The sequence below is a fragment of the Lepidochelys kempii genome, chromosome 2 (assembly GCF_965140285.1).
Source record: "Lepidochelys kempii isolate rLepKem1 chromosome 2, rLepKem1.hap1, whole genome shotgun sequence".
NCBI classification, from domain to species: domain Eukaryota; kingdom Metazoa; phylum Chordata; order Testudines; family Cheloniidae; genus Lepidochelys; species Lepidochelys kempii.
The window spans coordinates 123045265-123062439 of NC_136381.1; the positions used below are offsets into that span (position 1 = coordinate 123045265).

Consider the following 17175-nt stretch of genomic DNA (forward strand, 5'->3'; position numbering starts at 1 on the left):
ATTTCCTGGCCCATGTGACCGAGATCGAGTCTCTAGCATTCTAATGTCTGCAGAGGTGTGTTACTGTAGGATGGGTTATCTGTAATCCAGAGAAAAACTCCAAATCAAGGGTCAGGTTCTTCCTTCCATTGGATGATGTAGGGAGAGCAAGACAATGTCTCTGAAGCTGCAGCAGCAGGGTTTGCTGGCTTTGCAGCAGGCTACCACAGAACACTCAAGTCTTCCCTCTTGACTCTGCAGCATCAGAAGGGGTGAGGCTAGATTGGAGCAGGGGGACATCTGGATTCCACAGAGTCCTCCTCTCTGGTCCTGAGCATTTCCTACCAGACATCGAGGTGGGAACTGATGTTGATCCAAACATACAGCTGCTGAGGATTGAGCAGCTTCTTGCCAAGCTATGCACAATGATCAGTTTGCAAATATACATAAAACCATACACTGACTGACTGCACTTCAAGGACTTCCCTGAGCAGTTGTGGGGATGCAGGAGCTCATTCCCTACCTTCCTCAAAACAGGGCAGCGGGCGGGCGAGCCTGAAGAGAGCGAGAAGCAGTTGTAGAGGGGGAACCTGGAATAACCATGGGAACCTAAGGCATGCTGCTTATGGCACAAAAGTGCCCAGGTGGTTGTTGGTGTGTATCTAAGGGGGGTGCGATGGAATGGAACTTCTTCCAACATCCAACTCTAGGCCATGTCCATCACCCACTCCTTACCCTTCTGCACTCCCTGTAGGCTGGAAAATAGTAAAGGGAGCAGAGAGGTTGCCTGCTCAGCAGGTACACAGGAGAATCAATTGCAGCTCAAGACTGCCTGCTTCCCACAGCCCAGATGAATATTTGGACTCTACGAATTTGTCAGTGACCTGCATGTGAGTGTTGCAGGAGATGACACTTGACACATCTGCAAACAGCTTCTTTTGTGCTGCTGGGTGAGAATCCAGGTGCAGTTTTAGAAGCTCTGGGGAAGTTTTGGGATCTGGAACAGAAGTCTCTGGTTCCTCAAGATGAGCAGGTTTGGTGGACCCAAGCCCCAGTACCCTGCTGTGCTCTCCATGCTGGCAGCACTAACAGACAATTCTGTAGGGTGACTCCTGTGCCTCTGTATTTCCTCAGCCACATGTATCGTATCCTTCTCTGGCAGACAGTCCACCAGGAGGATAAGAGCTCGCTACTGCTACTATCTGATGAGTTCATTTGGGTGAGCGTAAGTGGTAGAAGCATGTGCCTAGGGATTGAATTTTAGCCTTCAAGCTCCTAGAGTGACCTATTACTTTTATGGATCTCCTTCCTTCAATTATACAAAGATAAATTAAAGTTCCATTTGGTAGTACAGAGAGACATTTTAAACCCTTCATGGCTAGTCTCCTCACAGCCAAACTGCTTTTTCTCAGGGTTGCTGCCCACCAACTTAGTTTCCCATCATCTCTTTCTTGGCTGCGGTTTCTTGAGTGCAGGAGCTCAGCAGATGTTCTACCTTTGCTCTTTTATTTACATTCTTCATTTATTTGTACAGAGCTTCTCATAAACATACAGCTACGGGTAGCATAAAATCCCTCCTTTACCTGTAAAGGGTTAAGAAGCTCAGATAACCTGGTTGGTACCTGACCAAAAGGACCAATAAGGGGAGAAGATACTTTCAAATCTGTGGGGGAAGGTTTTTGTTTTGTTTTTCTTTGTGTTCTCTCCAGAGACAAAGAGAGAGACCAAGCAAGTAATCCATCTCCTACTGAATGATGAAGTGAGCTGTAGCTCACGAAAGCTTATGCTCAAATAAATTTGTTAGTCTCTAAGGTGCCACAAGTACTCCTTTCTTTTTGCGAATACAAACTAACACGGCTGCTACTCTGAAATCTAAAATTATACAAACAGTAAGTAATAGCAAGGAAATGAGTTAGAGTATCTTTTGTTTTAGCTTGTGAATTTTCCCTAGCCTAAGAGGGAGGTTTATTCCTGTTTTTTTTTTTGTAACTTTAAAGTTTTGCCTAGAAGGGAATCCTCTATGCTTTGAATCTGATTACCCTGTAAAATTACCTTCTATCCTGATTTTACGGAGGTGCTTCTTTTACTTTTTCTTTATAATAAGATTCTGCTTTTAAGAACCTGATTGGTTTTTAGTGTCCTAAAAACCCAAGGGGCTGGTCTGTGCTCACCTTGTTTACTCTCAAGCCTCCCCAGGAAAGGGGGTAAAGAGGTTTGGGGGGATATTTTGGGGAAACAGGAACTCCAAGGGGTCCTTTTCCTAAATCTTTGTCTAACTCACTTGGTGGTGGCAGCAATACTGTTCCAAGGACAAGGAAGAATTTGTGCCTTAGGGAAGTTTTTAACCTAAACTAGTAGATATAAGCTTAGGGGGTCTTTCATGCAGGTCTCCACAGCTGTACCGTAGAGTTCAGAGTGGGGAGGGAACCCTGACAGAGCTGCCTGTGCCATTGATTGGCCTCATCAAAACACCCAAGTCCTCTATGTAGACAGGCAGCAGCAGCCAAGTCCCTAAGCCAAATTCCCATTGAGAGCAGTGGGAGACTAGCCTGAGTTGTCAGGACCTCAGGGTTTGGCCTATGGTGACTCCAGACACTGCAGCTGCTGCCACTTACATGGTGAATCATCCAGCCCATCACCACATCCTGCTAGGGGTTTCACTGGCTGATTATTTGGAGAACAGAAATCTTTTGTTAGAGGCAGATTTTTTTTCTTTACATGGCTCCTCAGGGATTCACAGTGAAACCTGACTTCGAAGGATTCTCTCCAAGGAGTTCCCTGCTCATCCACTTGCAATGGTCTCCGACAGTGGCAATGAGACTCTGTAGGCTGTCTCTTCTATGACTGTCTGAATGGGAGAATATTGAGTCTTGTGATTTAAGGCACAGGTCTGAGTCAGGGCTCCTGGGTTCTATGGCTCTGGAAGCGGGTGGAGCTGGACTGATAGTCAGTACAGAGATTTAATCCTATTTGTGTCAATGGTGTTGTGTATGACCTTCCTTGCACCCACTCACTTTCCATTTCTCCCCCCTAGATAATAGGGATTGTGATGTTACATACCTTGGGGGAGCACCCTGTAACTCCCCATATTCCTAATCTGTATATAATTGTGATATTACATATAGAGCATGCCTTGTAAGGTATCAGGGGAAAGGTTACGATCTGCTGAAAGTCATTTCTATATCCGTATATGTGTATCATTAATGCATGTGAAGTTATGAGAATTGTGTTGTATGGTGGTCACTAAAACATGCTGTAAATTGGGGAATCAGCCAGATATTAGCTCCCAAGAGGCAACAGCAAGAAAAGTAACCAATGCCCGGACAGGGTGTGAAACAACCCATCAACAGCCATTGTCCAGCAAGGGAGCTACAACGCAATGACTCACCTGCTTGAGGCCACACCAGCGGAATTGCTCAGCCTTGCTTGGAGAGACTCAGCAATACCCGCAGACAGGCCTGGACTTGTGTTTTCCAAGCACATGGACTGAGGGTATAAAACAGACAGAGTGGACACATACAGGCCCTTTCTCCTTCACCTACATACACTGCAAGCAACAAGGATGCTGAAGACTTGAGACTCCAACTGAGGGGACTGGCCCAGATTTCGATGGTGAAATCTGTATACTATTGGACTGCAATATCCAGTGGGGTGAGAAAAACTGCTTAGTCTAGTTGCTGCCCAGTCTAATAGGGTTGAGCGTTTAGACTGCATGCTTATATTTTATTTCTTTTGGTAACTAACTCTGACTTTTTGTCTATCACTTAATATCACTTTACATTTATCTTCTGTAGTCAATACATTTGTTTAACTGTTTATTTTTACCAGTGAGTTGGTATGAAGTGTGTGGCAAATCTGCTCAGGTTTGACAAAGGCCAGTGTATGTCCACTTTCCATTGTTGAAGTGGTGAACATTAATACATTAGATTGTATATTCCTGAGGGGTGTGTGTGTGTGTGGGGCGGGGGGGAATTTGGCTATTTGGCTGGTGCTTTTCTCTGTGTGATTCCTGAGTGGCTTTGGGAGCATTCATGCAGTCTAGCTGGGTGTGAGGCTCCATATGCTGTTGTGCTGAGTGATCACAGCGGCTGAAGGGGCTTGCTGCTGGTCACTAGCAAGGCATTGTGAGAGACAGCCCAGGCTGGAGAGAGTCCCACAGTCCCAGGCTGCACCTCGGGGCGGGATCCCGTCACAGGGATAATACTGACCCACCTTGGAGGGAGAGACTGGGACTGGCTGTGTATCATGAACTACTCATCTCTAATGCCTTCCATCAAAATATCTCAAAGTTAATAGGTTTAGCTCACCCCTCCACCCTTGAAAGCTAATTGCTTGTGCATCTCCAATGCCGTGGAATTGCATACAGAGGGTGAAGGTCTGCCCACAAGGTTATATTTATGTAAAAATCCCTTTTAGATGGGGACCATTCCTATTGACCTCGCTCACACAGACCTCCCCTTTACTGCTGTCAGAACAGTGTGAAAGGTTTGTAGTATCTGGTCCTACAATCAGAAACTCAGCCCCAAACAAACTTACCTTGTCAAAGTGGAGCAACAGTAGGAGTGGCTAATGATTTCAGATCCCAGCTGTCTGCAGAGAAAGGGCTCCAGTCCCTCAGCGCAGGGCAGGCCAGTTGAAATCAGGACTCTCATGATGAAACACAAGCCTCATTAGGTAGTGCCCTATGCATTGGAAGGAGTTTTGCTGAGCAGCCCCATGCCCTCACATGAAGCAGCCATAAGAGGCTGCTTCCCAAATATGAGTTGGATTCTCCAATAGGCCACCGGCCTTGGTGGATGCTGGATATGAGTAAGCTCCAGCCAGATCCTCATTTTCTGCTCCAGGCCAGCATGTGGCAATGAAGGTTGGTCACAGTTCAGTTTGGGTATCTATTCATGGTATGTTGACCTGGAACAGGGCATGGGTTAGGGGTCAAAGCACAGGATGTAGAACCAGAACAGAATTGCAATCAGACTCCTTCTTTGATGGGGTTGCTTATCTAGTGGATGGGGGAAGCAGTTAAGAGGATATATCTTGATTTTAGTAAGGCTTTTGAGACATTGATCACATTGATGTACATCAAAAAGTAGGCTCAGGCCCTAGATATTTGTAATTAAGCTGAGAAATTTTAACTCAAATGACCACCTGGCATTCTCATAAGCAAACTAGGGAAATGTGGTCAACATGAAATTATTATAAGCTTGGTGTACAACTAGTTGAAAAACTGTACTCCAAGAGTAGTTATCAATGGTTTATTGTCAAACTGGGTGGTTGTATATAGTGAGGTACTGCAGAGTCAGGCCTTGGTCCAGTACTAGTCAATATTTTCATTAATGACTTGGATAATGGAGTGGAGAATATGCTTATAAAATTTGCAGATAATGCCAAGCTAGGAGGGGTTGCAAGTACTTTGGAGGACAGGAGTAGAACTCAAAATGACCTTGATAAACTGGAGAATTGGTTTATCTTTTTTATTTGAAATTCAATGAAGTGCAAAGTACTTCACTTGGAAGAAACAATCAAATGTGCAAATACAAAATGTGGAATAACTGACTAGGTGGTAGTCCTGCTGAAAAGGATCTGGGGATTATGGTGGATCACAAATTGAATATGAGTCAGAACTGTGATGCAGTTTAGAAAAAGACTAATATTCTGAGGTGTACTAACTGGAGCATGTAAGACACAGGAAGTAACTGTCCCGGCACCGGTGAGGCTCCAGCTGGACTGCTGTATTCAATTCTGGGCACCACATTTTAGGAAAGATGTAGATAAACTGGAGAGAGTCCAGAGGAGAACAATAAAAATGACAAAAGTTTAGAAAATCTGATCTGTGAGAAAACGTTAAAAAAACTGGGAACACCGCTTATGATTGCACAGTCCAGGAGAGATTATGACAACATGCTCTCTACATTACCCTTGAGATATACGCATTCAGTCTGGCCTCAACAAAGTTCCTTGGTTTAATCCTGCCCCTGGAAGGAATCAAGTTGGATCTGCGCAAGCTGCAGGCTGTCTGGAAGTGGGCAGCCCCCTGCATTATATGTGACCTACAACGTTTTTTGGGCTTCCCGAACTTTCACCAGAAGTTCATTTTGAATTTTTCAAAACAAGCCAAGCCTCTCACTGCTGTAGACCAGAAAACCCCCCAGTTCCATTGGTCAGCGAAGGCCCAACATGCATTTGAGCATGTTGCCTTTACCACTGCTCCAGTACTGAACAATCCAGATATGATGCAAACTTTTGTTGTCGAAGCTGCCCCATCTAGTACAGTGATTGGGGCAGTCCTCCCCCAGAGTCATGGACCTGAGCAAATACTACATCCCATTACCTACTGCTCAAGCTTACCCCTGTTGAGCGAAACTATGAAATCTTGGACAAGGAGCTCCTGGCAATTCAGACCACCTTTGAAGGGTGGTGACACTACTTTGTAACATTGGAAAAGCAACCGTTTCCCCCCTCTAGCCCAGTTTCTCAGAAACAGCTGAACTGTTTCGACAGTAGTTTAAAAAAAAAAATCAGTCAGAGGTAGTAACCTGGCATGGAAAATTCAGCCCAAAAGGTTAGAGTTCTACAAAGTTGTAAGCAACCCATAAACAGGGTCTTGAAATGGGAAGCTTTGGGCAATCTTAATAATTCCAGCATCCCCGTAGTGAATACCAACCAACGGAACTTTATTCTTGTTTTTGCAAGATCATTTTGGCCTGGTATATGTTAATTCATTTTAAAAGCTGTCTTATTTATGGAGACATCTCTAGCTAAAATGTAGGAACAAATTTGTTACCCTTTGGTGGAAAAAATAAGGGTTAGATTGTGATAAGGTTACTATTGATTTCAAAGGGAGCCAGACTGAGGCCTTACTCATGTTTCTTTCACTATAGAAATGTTTCTCACATAAGACAAGCATGCACCTTAGGATAGCAAAGAGCGAATCTTACATAAGCATTGGATAAATCATGGTAAATACCAAAATTTCAGACTAGATCCTCAGCTGGTGTAAATCCGTATAGCTACCGTCACCTCAATGGAACAATGCTGATTTACATCTGGCCTGAAGAACGCTTTTATTAGTGATGAGGAACTTGGTATTTTGGAATCCTTGCTGAATGTCCTAGAACTAACTTCTGTGTATGAATTATGGTAAAAAGCCTCCTGCATGGAAGTAAATTCATAATATATCACCATATTGTTAGCCGACGGCCAAGGATGTTTGGTGAGGTGCCAGCTATGCCCGTTTATACCATCCGTGACTTTAACCGCTAGGACGCACTGTCCCTTCGCGGCGGGCAGCCTGGGCTAGGCTGACGGATGCCCCAAGGTCCTAACCACCCGTGACTTTAACTGCTAGAGCTCAGAGCTCCTTCGCAGCGGGCAGTCAGTACTGACTGACAGGTGCCCCAATGGCAGCACTAAGAGCCTCCCCACACCCGTGACTTTAACTGCTAGAGCTCAGAGCTCCTTCGCATCGGGCAGCCAGGATTGACTGACAGGTGCCCCAAGAGTTTGCCCCGTGGAGGCAGCACAACTCAACGCTAGGCTCTTAGTACTCTCACCTAATGGCCAGGCTTTAGAGCCAAAATGGCTGAGGTTCTTTAATTGTGTTGGCTGCTTTACAGTAAACCAGAGAAAACAAGTCAGGCTTATGCACAAATGGTTACCAAAATTTATTAAGCTAGATTCTAATCATGTGGTTACAAAATTGCTAGTGCCTACTTATTTAAATGTAGAGATGTTACACACACAAACAAGTTACAAAACTGAAGCCACAATCCCAAAGAAAGAAAACAAAATATAGAGCTCTATTTCAAAATATGTGTACACTAAAGATAGGAGATCAGGTGTGGGTGCTTCTTACCCTCCTTGCATCTCTCGATTCCAGCGGTGCCAAGCCAGGATTGGTCACTCAATTCCGCGGAAAGACGAATAAGGGACAAGGCTTAGGGACCCTCTTAGCTGCAGAAGCCTTGGGAGGCTGTCACTTATCTGACCAGCAGATAGATAGTGAAAAGCACTCCAAAATCATGGTGCTGTAGGTCCCCTACTTATACCTCTGTTCTCCTTTATTCTCTTTCTCCTTTCTTATGCCAAATTGAGGCTGGTCTGTCTGGGTGACGCCAGCTTTTGCAAGAGTAGTTTTACACTTGCAAGGGAGAGCAACAATAAGTGTCGACTACTGGACATTTCTTTTATCAGGGTAAATATTTTCCCACCTAGGATGTTGGTGTGTGTGCATCACGCTATTTAGTAGGGGCTAAGAGCCATGTCTGTCACAGGGCCTCTGCCTGGTATGAGCTTAATCGTTGTATCTGTTCCCAGAGGCACATTGTAGCAGCACACCTGTGCTTTTCACAGCTTCAAAGGCTGTGCTGGAAGTGCCCTGTTCCGGCTTCCTCCTGTGTTTCCAGCAATGCTGGTCTGCGGGGGATGGGGGGTGGGGGGGGGCGGGGGGCTGGCTGTCTGGCTACACATATCCAGGAGTGTTTTGGTTTTATACTATTAAGTTTTCACATCTGTGATGAAAGAGAGAGTTATTATCTGGCTGACTATTCTCTGTTGCATTTGTCACTACACCTGAGTGCCTACTTCAGCATTACGGTAATTATTTTGTGCTACACTTTCGAAAGGGTGGATTCCATGCCTTGACATCTTTGAGGTTCTTTTACATTTGACTCTGAATTTCCTGGTTTCCAATGCTTATTTTTAGGATAAGAGCAAAGTTCTTGCAATGTTTTCTTACCCTTAAACTAGTAGTATGTGCTCTCAACGTCAATGCCAGCTTAAACGGTTTTCCTTTGGGAATTTCTGTTTCAGTGATGTGTGTTTAAGTTTTCCCCAAGGTTTCCCTACTTGCTTGAGAGCCTGGTCCTGCTATTTGTGTGCAACACTTTTCAAGTGAAGCCAATGACATTTTTGCCCAAATTGTCTCCTGTGCCCATGTCTGCACAGCAAAAAGAAGGAGAGGTGAGCTCGAGAGATGGGTATGGCTGCTTGGTCTGACCCTCAGCATAAGGTAAAGCAGCCCAGAGCTGGCCATGGTCACAAGCTCAGTTCCCTGTGAGATGTGTGACTGCGCAGCAGCCTATTGAGCGCTGCAGAGGCTCTCAGGGCTGAGGCTGGGAGAGATGCCGCAGCTGGGGGGAGAGGCGCCTAGCCTGCGCCCCAGTCCCAGAGCTGCCATGGCGGGGAGAGGCACCTCTCTCCTCCCCATAGGCCAGGTGCTGCTGCAGGGAGAGAGAGCTGGGGAGAGTCCTCTCTCCTCGCTGTAGCCCCAGGGCAGCCTGCACCCCAAACACCGCATCCCCAGCCCCACCCCAGAGCCCGCACTGCTAGCTGGACCCTCCCCCTCCCCCACACTCCAACCCTCTGCCCCAGCCCTGAACCCCCTCCCACACTCTGAGCCCCTCATCCCCACCCCTGCCATATGAATTTTGTTATGTTCACCAGTGTGACACATCACCTCCCTATTGGTGAACATAACAAAATTCATTCCGCACATGTGTGGGAAAAATTAGAGGGAACACTGGTCACAAGCTGAGAATTGGTGGAGGGCAAACACACTCCACTCAGCCCTAACTTGCCCTCCATGCCAGTAGGGGCACAGATGGTGCCCACTTTATGCCAGCTGAGCTCCCCTATGTCGGTGAAATTCTTTGTTTCAACTGGCCGGTTAGGGCCAAGTTCCGACCACTCTGCCACCTGAACAGGGCAAAGTGGCTGGAACAAGAAAAGAGAATCTATCCCTTTGAACATAGATCAACGGCAGGCCCAGGCCCTAGATATCTGTAATCAAACTGAGAAATTTTAACTCAAACCATGGTGGGGAGCCTGGGGTTTTTAGGTTATTGAGACAAAAAGAAAATGTGGTTTAGAGTTTCAGAGATTGCTGTCAATTAGTGACAGAAGTCCCATTGAAGGTCATGTGCCTGGCTTGAGAGCAGCACATAGCCCTAAAAATATCTTCTTAGAGCGAGACACCTTTGTGGCAAGATCTGTGATTTTCAATAGAAGGGTTACATAATGGAGTTGGAAAGACAATAAGGTTCTATGGAGGAGGAAGAAATTAACTAGAAGTGGATAAGGTCATGATGATGCTAAAAAAAAGGGAGAACCTTTTAATAAACTATTGTCAAGAGTGAAACAAAACATTCTGTTTCATCTTCTCTCTGTGAAGCCCATTATTATCTAGCATATCAGCACTGAAAAGAAAAAAATATATAATCACTGGCGTTATTCTTGAAACAGAAATGGAGGCATATCTCAAGAAAAACATGCTCTTCTCTTCAGGAGTGGGGATGGTTTGAGAGATTTTTCTGGTCCAAGCAGGCTATGATTCTAAAACTACCCAGAGGAACATAAGAATGATCAGACTGACCCTATCATACATGCACTGATGGGACTCTCCATCTTCAGATTTCATTCCTTTCAGCTCACCCCTCTTCTCAGCACTCTTTCCATTTCCCAGGATGATTAGAGATGCTCTGCTTGGAATGGATTCATGGCCGAGGAGGGGAGGGGCCAGGAGCAATAGGAGGGCCAGGGCAGGGCTTAGGGACAGGAGGAGGAGATATATCGTTCTGCCACATTGTTCTTATGGCGAATGTGCTCAGAAACTTAGGGCTTTAAAGGGCAGTTCCAGGGGCTGTTACCCACAGAAAGGAGAATCCCGTCAACATGACTGCAGTGAAGGTGGGATACAAGGGCAAGGAGATCAAAGAGAGAGGCAGGGAGCCAGGAGGCAGTGTGGAGACCCAGGGTCTCTGTGCAAATAACGCTCTGACTCTGCTATCTGTAGCTGCAAGGCTTGGGTTGAGCTCCCTTCTTCTTCCACGGCAAGGAGTGAATGCAAACCCTATTCTTCTCCCCTGACTGGGAAAAAAGATCTCAGGAAATACTGTGAAGGGGGACCAGCTGAATATATTCCCTACTTAGCCTCTCTCATGGGAGGTGACAACTTTGTTATGACAGGATAGTGCTTAACTCTCTATCATGAATAAGGGGGATTTTTTTCTCAGTCCTCAAGCGTCTGATTAGAGAGAAGGGTGTGTTATATGTAAAACATGCTATGTGGTAAGATAGAAATATAGGCAATATACTGTATGTCCCTGTGGTGTGGCAGATAAATGAGATGCTCCACGGTGCTTAAACTAGAACAAATAAACATAACAGGAAAGGATTTGCCGTGGTGTATCAGACCATTGGTCCATCAAAGCTAGAAAGGACTATTGAGAGTGGCCGCTCATTCCATAAATAGGAATATCAGGTCTCTTTACTTAGGGCTAATCTGGAAGTCATTACACAGACAGCCTGACATAGACGTCAGTGGAAGTTTTGTCTGTGTAAAGTTTATAGACTCAATCCCTTATATTTCAAAGTATAGATATTGTAAGCAAGGAGGGGACTGAGCCTTTCAGAGAGAGAGGTGTTATGGACTTTATCCTTTACATACGATTTCATCCTCACATCAAAAGTAGAATCTGGGCCTCAGTACTTTATTTCTAATGAAAAAGGCTGATACAGAAGATTGATTTTTGCCTTTAATCTCACCTTTGACTTTGCAAGCATTATACTTTCTTTGAGCCATTGTGTTTCAGTTTCTAATGGGATTACCCTCAAAATACAGAGTTTAGAAATAATTAAAGAATTCTGATGATGAAATGATGATGCTGGACACAGGGTTCACTCTACAGTGGCATAATAATTAACGTCATATGAATTAGATATGATTTATGCATTCTGAGACCCTAGGGGAAGCCGTGTTGATGCTGAAAAATCCCAGATGCTAGACACGATGGCAAAAGATAGCTTGAACATGTCTTTATTCGAACAAATAATCTTGCATAACAAGATTCTAGTGTTTAATCTACGGATTGCAGCACAGCTGACCTAACCCAGACGAGTATGAAAATATGTCACTGGAATCCATGCTTCGCTGGGAGAATGTTGGTCAAACAACTGGAGAAAAAATAGTTGATCTAAGGAAGTGATCACTGGGTGGACTGTCCTGAAGAGAAGGTACAAGTGACGATGGGTCTTTTTGATGTTAGTACGGTTGCAAGTAGTCCTAATGGAAGCATCTTATCTCCCTGTTATGGAGGGTTATTAGTGGGTCATTGTCATGGGGTGTACAGAACTCTTCTTGTCTCAGCCGCTAAATGGTTAATAGGGAAACTGATTGGTGCCTCCTGCTGGAGCTGACTAGAAGCCTCACAAGTGCTGCAGTCTGCAGAGATAAAAGGGCTGCAGAGCAGCAAAGAGGATGCCAGAGAGGCTGAGGAGCTACAAAGAGGAAGGGCCTTCAGCAACAGACAGATGAGAAGCTGCCAAGGAAACCAGACCCTCTGGAAGAGAGGACCACAGGGTGTGACTCCGAGGAATGGCCTGCAAAAGAAGCGTGGCAGGAAGCAGAGCAGGGACACGGAAATGAGTGTGGAGAGATTGGGGCCAAACACTTCATAAAGGGTCCCTGGCCTGGAACCCAGAAGAGTGGGTGCCCTCTCAAGGGAAACTGAGGCAGTGTTGCTGGGTTGCCTGGTCTTGCTGCAAGGGGGCACCAAAGATCGAAGGCGACACTGACAGTCCTCTTTTTCCAACACCCTTGTAGGCTGATCACTGACCTACCAACTCTTCTTTTGGGTAATGACAGCCCAGCAACATCTGAGGGAGAAGGGACAGAGACTAGCAACAGTTGTTTCACTTCTTCCACCAGGTGGTCACAGCTGAGGGCAGTAAAAGGGATGGAATTGGCTGTTTTGAGGTGTCTTATACCATCCATCCCAGCCTCCTGACAATCCTTTAGCTCTGTGACATCTGGGAAGTAGGAGCATCAGTTCTGGTCCCTGTGCTTCCTCCAACCTTCTACGGCTGTCCTGGGTCAGTGAGAGATGGGTGTGCTTTCAGATCCCTGGTCAAAGAACAGTGAAGCAGCAATGAAACGGAAGCTAAATTTACCATTGACTGTACTGAGAATGCTTTATTCATCTTATAACATCACAGCAAAGCACAAGTCTTCAGCTGGCCCCAAGCAGCTAAGGGGCACAGATAACAAAGCACAAAGCTATGGAGCACAGCAAACCAATTTGAAAGTAGACCATCATTGTCTTGTCCTCCAACGGAGGTTCAACCACTGCCACAAATGTTAAATTTTGAGCCAAATCACTCCATCCACTATTTAAGCTAAGAGAACTTCAGTTTGAAGGAACAAGGAAGAGAAGTTTCCACTGACTGCTTTGCTGTAGGAAAAAACATTACAGTTAATTCATTGTTACCTAACTTTATTTTGCCAACCTATTATGCACCAAGTGCCAGTAAATTCCTGTGCCAAACACAGACAGAGATATCTGACTTAAAAGGTTCCATAAATCATCATAGCTCAGTATGGCTGAATTACATAAAACTACCTTAAAAGAACATTATTAAGGTTGCAAAGTCAAGTACTCAAGAGGTAGGAAATGCCAGAATTAAAGTGGCTTATTAAACCTTAATTCAGCCTGTGTTTGCAACACTCTTTAATTACATGATCGCATGCTATTTTGTTCACAGAAGGAATGTTGAAACTCAAGAATAATCAGTTCCATTTCAGGTTCTGGAAGAGAGTTTTCTCTAGTGATTACAGACCCTTTCTGCCCCTTTCCCCCTGAGCCTCTCTCTGACTCCTTCTGTACCTATGGCCTCCTCCCCAGCTCCTGCTTCTATCTTCCCCACACTGCTTCTTTTCTCCCCTCACCCACCTCCAGGACCTATCCTGCCCTTTCTTCCTTTCTTTGTCCTATTCCCCCCAACCCTCTGGCCCTGCCTTGTCCCACCCTCATGGCTCCTCCTTCTAATCCCCCTACCCCCAGGCTGTTATCTCCCCATTCCTCACCCCTCTGCATTTAAATCAGGCTGCTTTCACCTTTTTCTCCACGCTGGGTGGGTGTTAGCTGGGGGAGCACAGGGAGCATAGAAGAGGCAGTTTCCCTGCTCCCAGTTCTTGTGTTTGGTCCCATAGTGGCTCCTAGTAGCCAGGAGGAGCCATTTCTGGGAAAGTACCGTTCAGTCCCCACTCATTTACTCTGTGGGGGATGGCACATGCACATGTTAACATGGGCAAAACAATGCATTTTTCTCTATCCTCAGCCTCAGAAACAGCAGCACAGTTTTAGCTGAGATTTAAAATATTCAGGCTTGAGGCAGACCCCCAGCATGGCAAACTTCAGCCCAACTGGTTAACACTTGGCATAGTGATAAGGAACTCCTCTTTAAATTCTTATAATTGCTATTCCCATGCTGAACACTCCCATTTTCCTGTCTGATACTGCTAAGACCTGAAATCTCCTCATCCAGGCTGGATTCTCTGTGCTGAGAAGTGCTGATTCCTGTTCATGGAAAGTGTCCGCCAGTCTTAATGACAGGGGTCACTACTTGTCATTGGAGCAGGGGGAATGGAGCTTGGGTGCTCCAGCCCCGAGGCTACAGAGTCACTCTGTCTCATTCTGGCCCAGTGACTCTTTAAGCATGTATCCCCTTCAATGGGAGCTTCAACAGGAGAGACTGAGGGAGCAGTGCTGATTCCAGCTGGCTCTCTTTTTAGAGCAGCGAATCTGGAGGGCCAAATCAACCAATGTCAGAAGAAAGTTTTGCCCAACATAGGATGATAAGTGCATATTCATATCACTTAGTGACCAGGGGCCAGGTCCTGAGTGCCCTCAACTCCTATTGGCAAGGTCCTGGGTACTCTGCAGTAAGCTGGATGTATCTTCTGCAGCAAGGCCCCCAAACATCTGTAACTCCATGTTACAGTGAACTGGAAATTTTGTAGTGGCTTCAGCGGACTTAAATAGAAGATTTTTTTTCTATTGAATTAAATCAGTACACAGTTCATTACTAGGACTCTACCAAATTCATCATCCATTTTGGTCAATTTCACAGTCACAGGATTTTTTAAATGGTAAATTTCATCATTTCAGCTGTTTAAATCTGAAATTTCACAGTGTTGTAATAGTAGTGGTCCTGACCCAAAAAGGAGTTGTGTGTGGGGGGGGGGGGAGGGGAGTTTGCAAGTTTATTGTAGGGGGAAGGGTTGCACTGCTGCCTTCAGGGCTAGGCGCTCGACCAACAATCACCGCTCTCCCGCTGCCCAGCTCTGAAGGCAGTGCAGAAGTAAGGGTGGCAATATTGCAAGCCCCCCTAAAATAACCTTGTGGTCCCCCGGCAATTCCCTTTTGGGTCAGGACCCCTAATCTCAGAAATGCTGCTGAAATCTGTATAGTATAAGGTAAACGCATATAAAAGATCAGATTTCACGGGTGGGAGACCAGTTTCCATGGTCTGTGACTCACATTTTTCATGGCCGTGAATTTGATAGGGCCCTAGTCATTACCTTATTATTTTGATGTTTTATGGAGGAAATTGGAGGTTTTAGCAAATGGGTAGGGACCTCTTGGGAATTTTGGCAATTCAGACTATGGACAGGCACACTATCTGGATGTTGCCACTAAAATGACCAGCAGTTAAGTGGTTAACACTATCAACATTTTATTGCTATCATTAGGTTTCATAGTTAACAAAGCAGATGAGATGAATGGGCCTGTTCACACCACTCTTAAAGCTATTGTTTTAGGCTCTGTACAGATTCAGGAAGAAAACACTCTACTGGTTTGCACTGGGTTCTGATATGAAAGGTTTTCATTGCTTCTAGAAGATACAGGTGCATACTTTGCTCCAGAGTCCAAGTGATTGTATAAAAGACAGAGTTCCGGGGCAAGGCTGTAAGATCTTCAGGGTATGACTTTGTTATGTGTTTGCCCGGCACCTTGCACAATGGGGCTGGGGCCTTTACTGCAATACAGATGACAATTACTAATAATGGGTGGAATCTGCAGTAAATTTCATGGGGCTGTACCTATCAATTTCATGGGCGAGTTCAGGTCACTCATCGCCTCTCGGGATCAGTCCCCAAGTACGGTTTACATGTCATCAGCAAGGTTAGCTCCTGTTGAAGCTGAAAGGCAATTCTATTGGTAGGTCAGGAAAAAATGTGCAAGTCTTTCATAGATGCCTTGTTTAAATCTTTAGCACTCAAGGCCTGATCCTGCCAGGTGCAAGAGGAGTGGAAGATGAGGCTGTAAAGCACCCTGCTGGATTAGATCCTAAGTGAACAAATACTACCAAGCCTACACAGTGGTCTTTCGTGTTCTTGCAACTTACTACCATTATACATTTCAAAGGAGCAGTCACTAAGCAGGAGTTCTCCAGGTGCAGTTTAAAAAAAGATAGTGGTGAATTGCTATGATGACAACTCTTCTATATCTCTGTGGTATGACTGGTTATCTTAATGATAGACAGAAAAGGCAACTACTAAATTTGAAGGTGAGCTGCAAACATTTTAGTACCAAATTCATTTAGTACCAAATTCAACGTTGCCAATATATGCTGAATTACTCACCTCCCTATAGGTAATCTAAGAGTGCTATCCAGTGCATTACTTAAAGCACATTTTTATCTTTCTTATTTCAGGTCCTTCTCCATCTACCTCTATCAAGCCCGGCTGGCTGGTAAGCTCCTTTTTTGTTGAGAGGTGCTATGATAATCACAGACACCAAAAAAACTTGCTGGAAAACGGAACCAGCTCATAGAAAAGTGCCCCTAAAAACATGTATTGTATTTTGATTTTTATATATATAAAAATAAAAATTTCTCCTTCCTTCTGTCCATCCCCTGCAAATCCCTGAGATGACTATGCCTCTGAGCTTGTGGGAACATTCAGATCATATTGGTACAGTTACTGCTTTTGGGTATTATCCTTTTTATAGGTCACTTTTTAATTGAACAGCTGACCTTGCACAGTGTTGTAGAGCTATCTAATTTGTTTCCCTAGCCACCAGGCTGCAGAACTACATCTTAGTTGACTCTGAACCCTTATGAATACAACAATATGTAACATCAGCCAGAAACAAAATAATCAGCTGCATGTTCGTACATAGACATAAGTGTAATGTTCTGAAACACTACCATCTTGTGGCAGCGTGGAGATACAAACAATTATCAGAGCAAATAAACATCACCCTCATGTCCCAGTCAACCATGAAAAGTAAAATATATATATTTTGTGTATTTTATCTGTGTTCTGGCATTCATGTATTAAATAGGAACAGGAATTCAGAAAATCACACCCCATATTTAAAAAATGTTCCTGCAGCTATTTAATAATTTTAAAAAGCA

At 44.8% G+C, this 17175-nt stretch overlaps 1 long non-coding RNA gene across 1 annotated transcript in view; it reads left to right on the top strand.

Moving 5' to 3' along the window:
• The window catches only part of LOC144930215 (uncharacterized), a 130222-nt gene that overhangs the window by 47695 nt on the left and 65352 nt on the right, over positions 1 to 17175 (top strand). The window contains exon 3 of the long non-coding RNA XR_013635354.1: positions 16471 to 16508. This is a non-coding gene — a long non-coding RNA (uncharacterized LOC144930215). The remainder of the gene's footprint in view (positions 1 to 16470; positions 16509 to 17175) is intronic.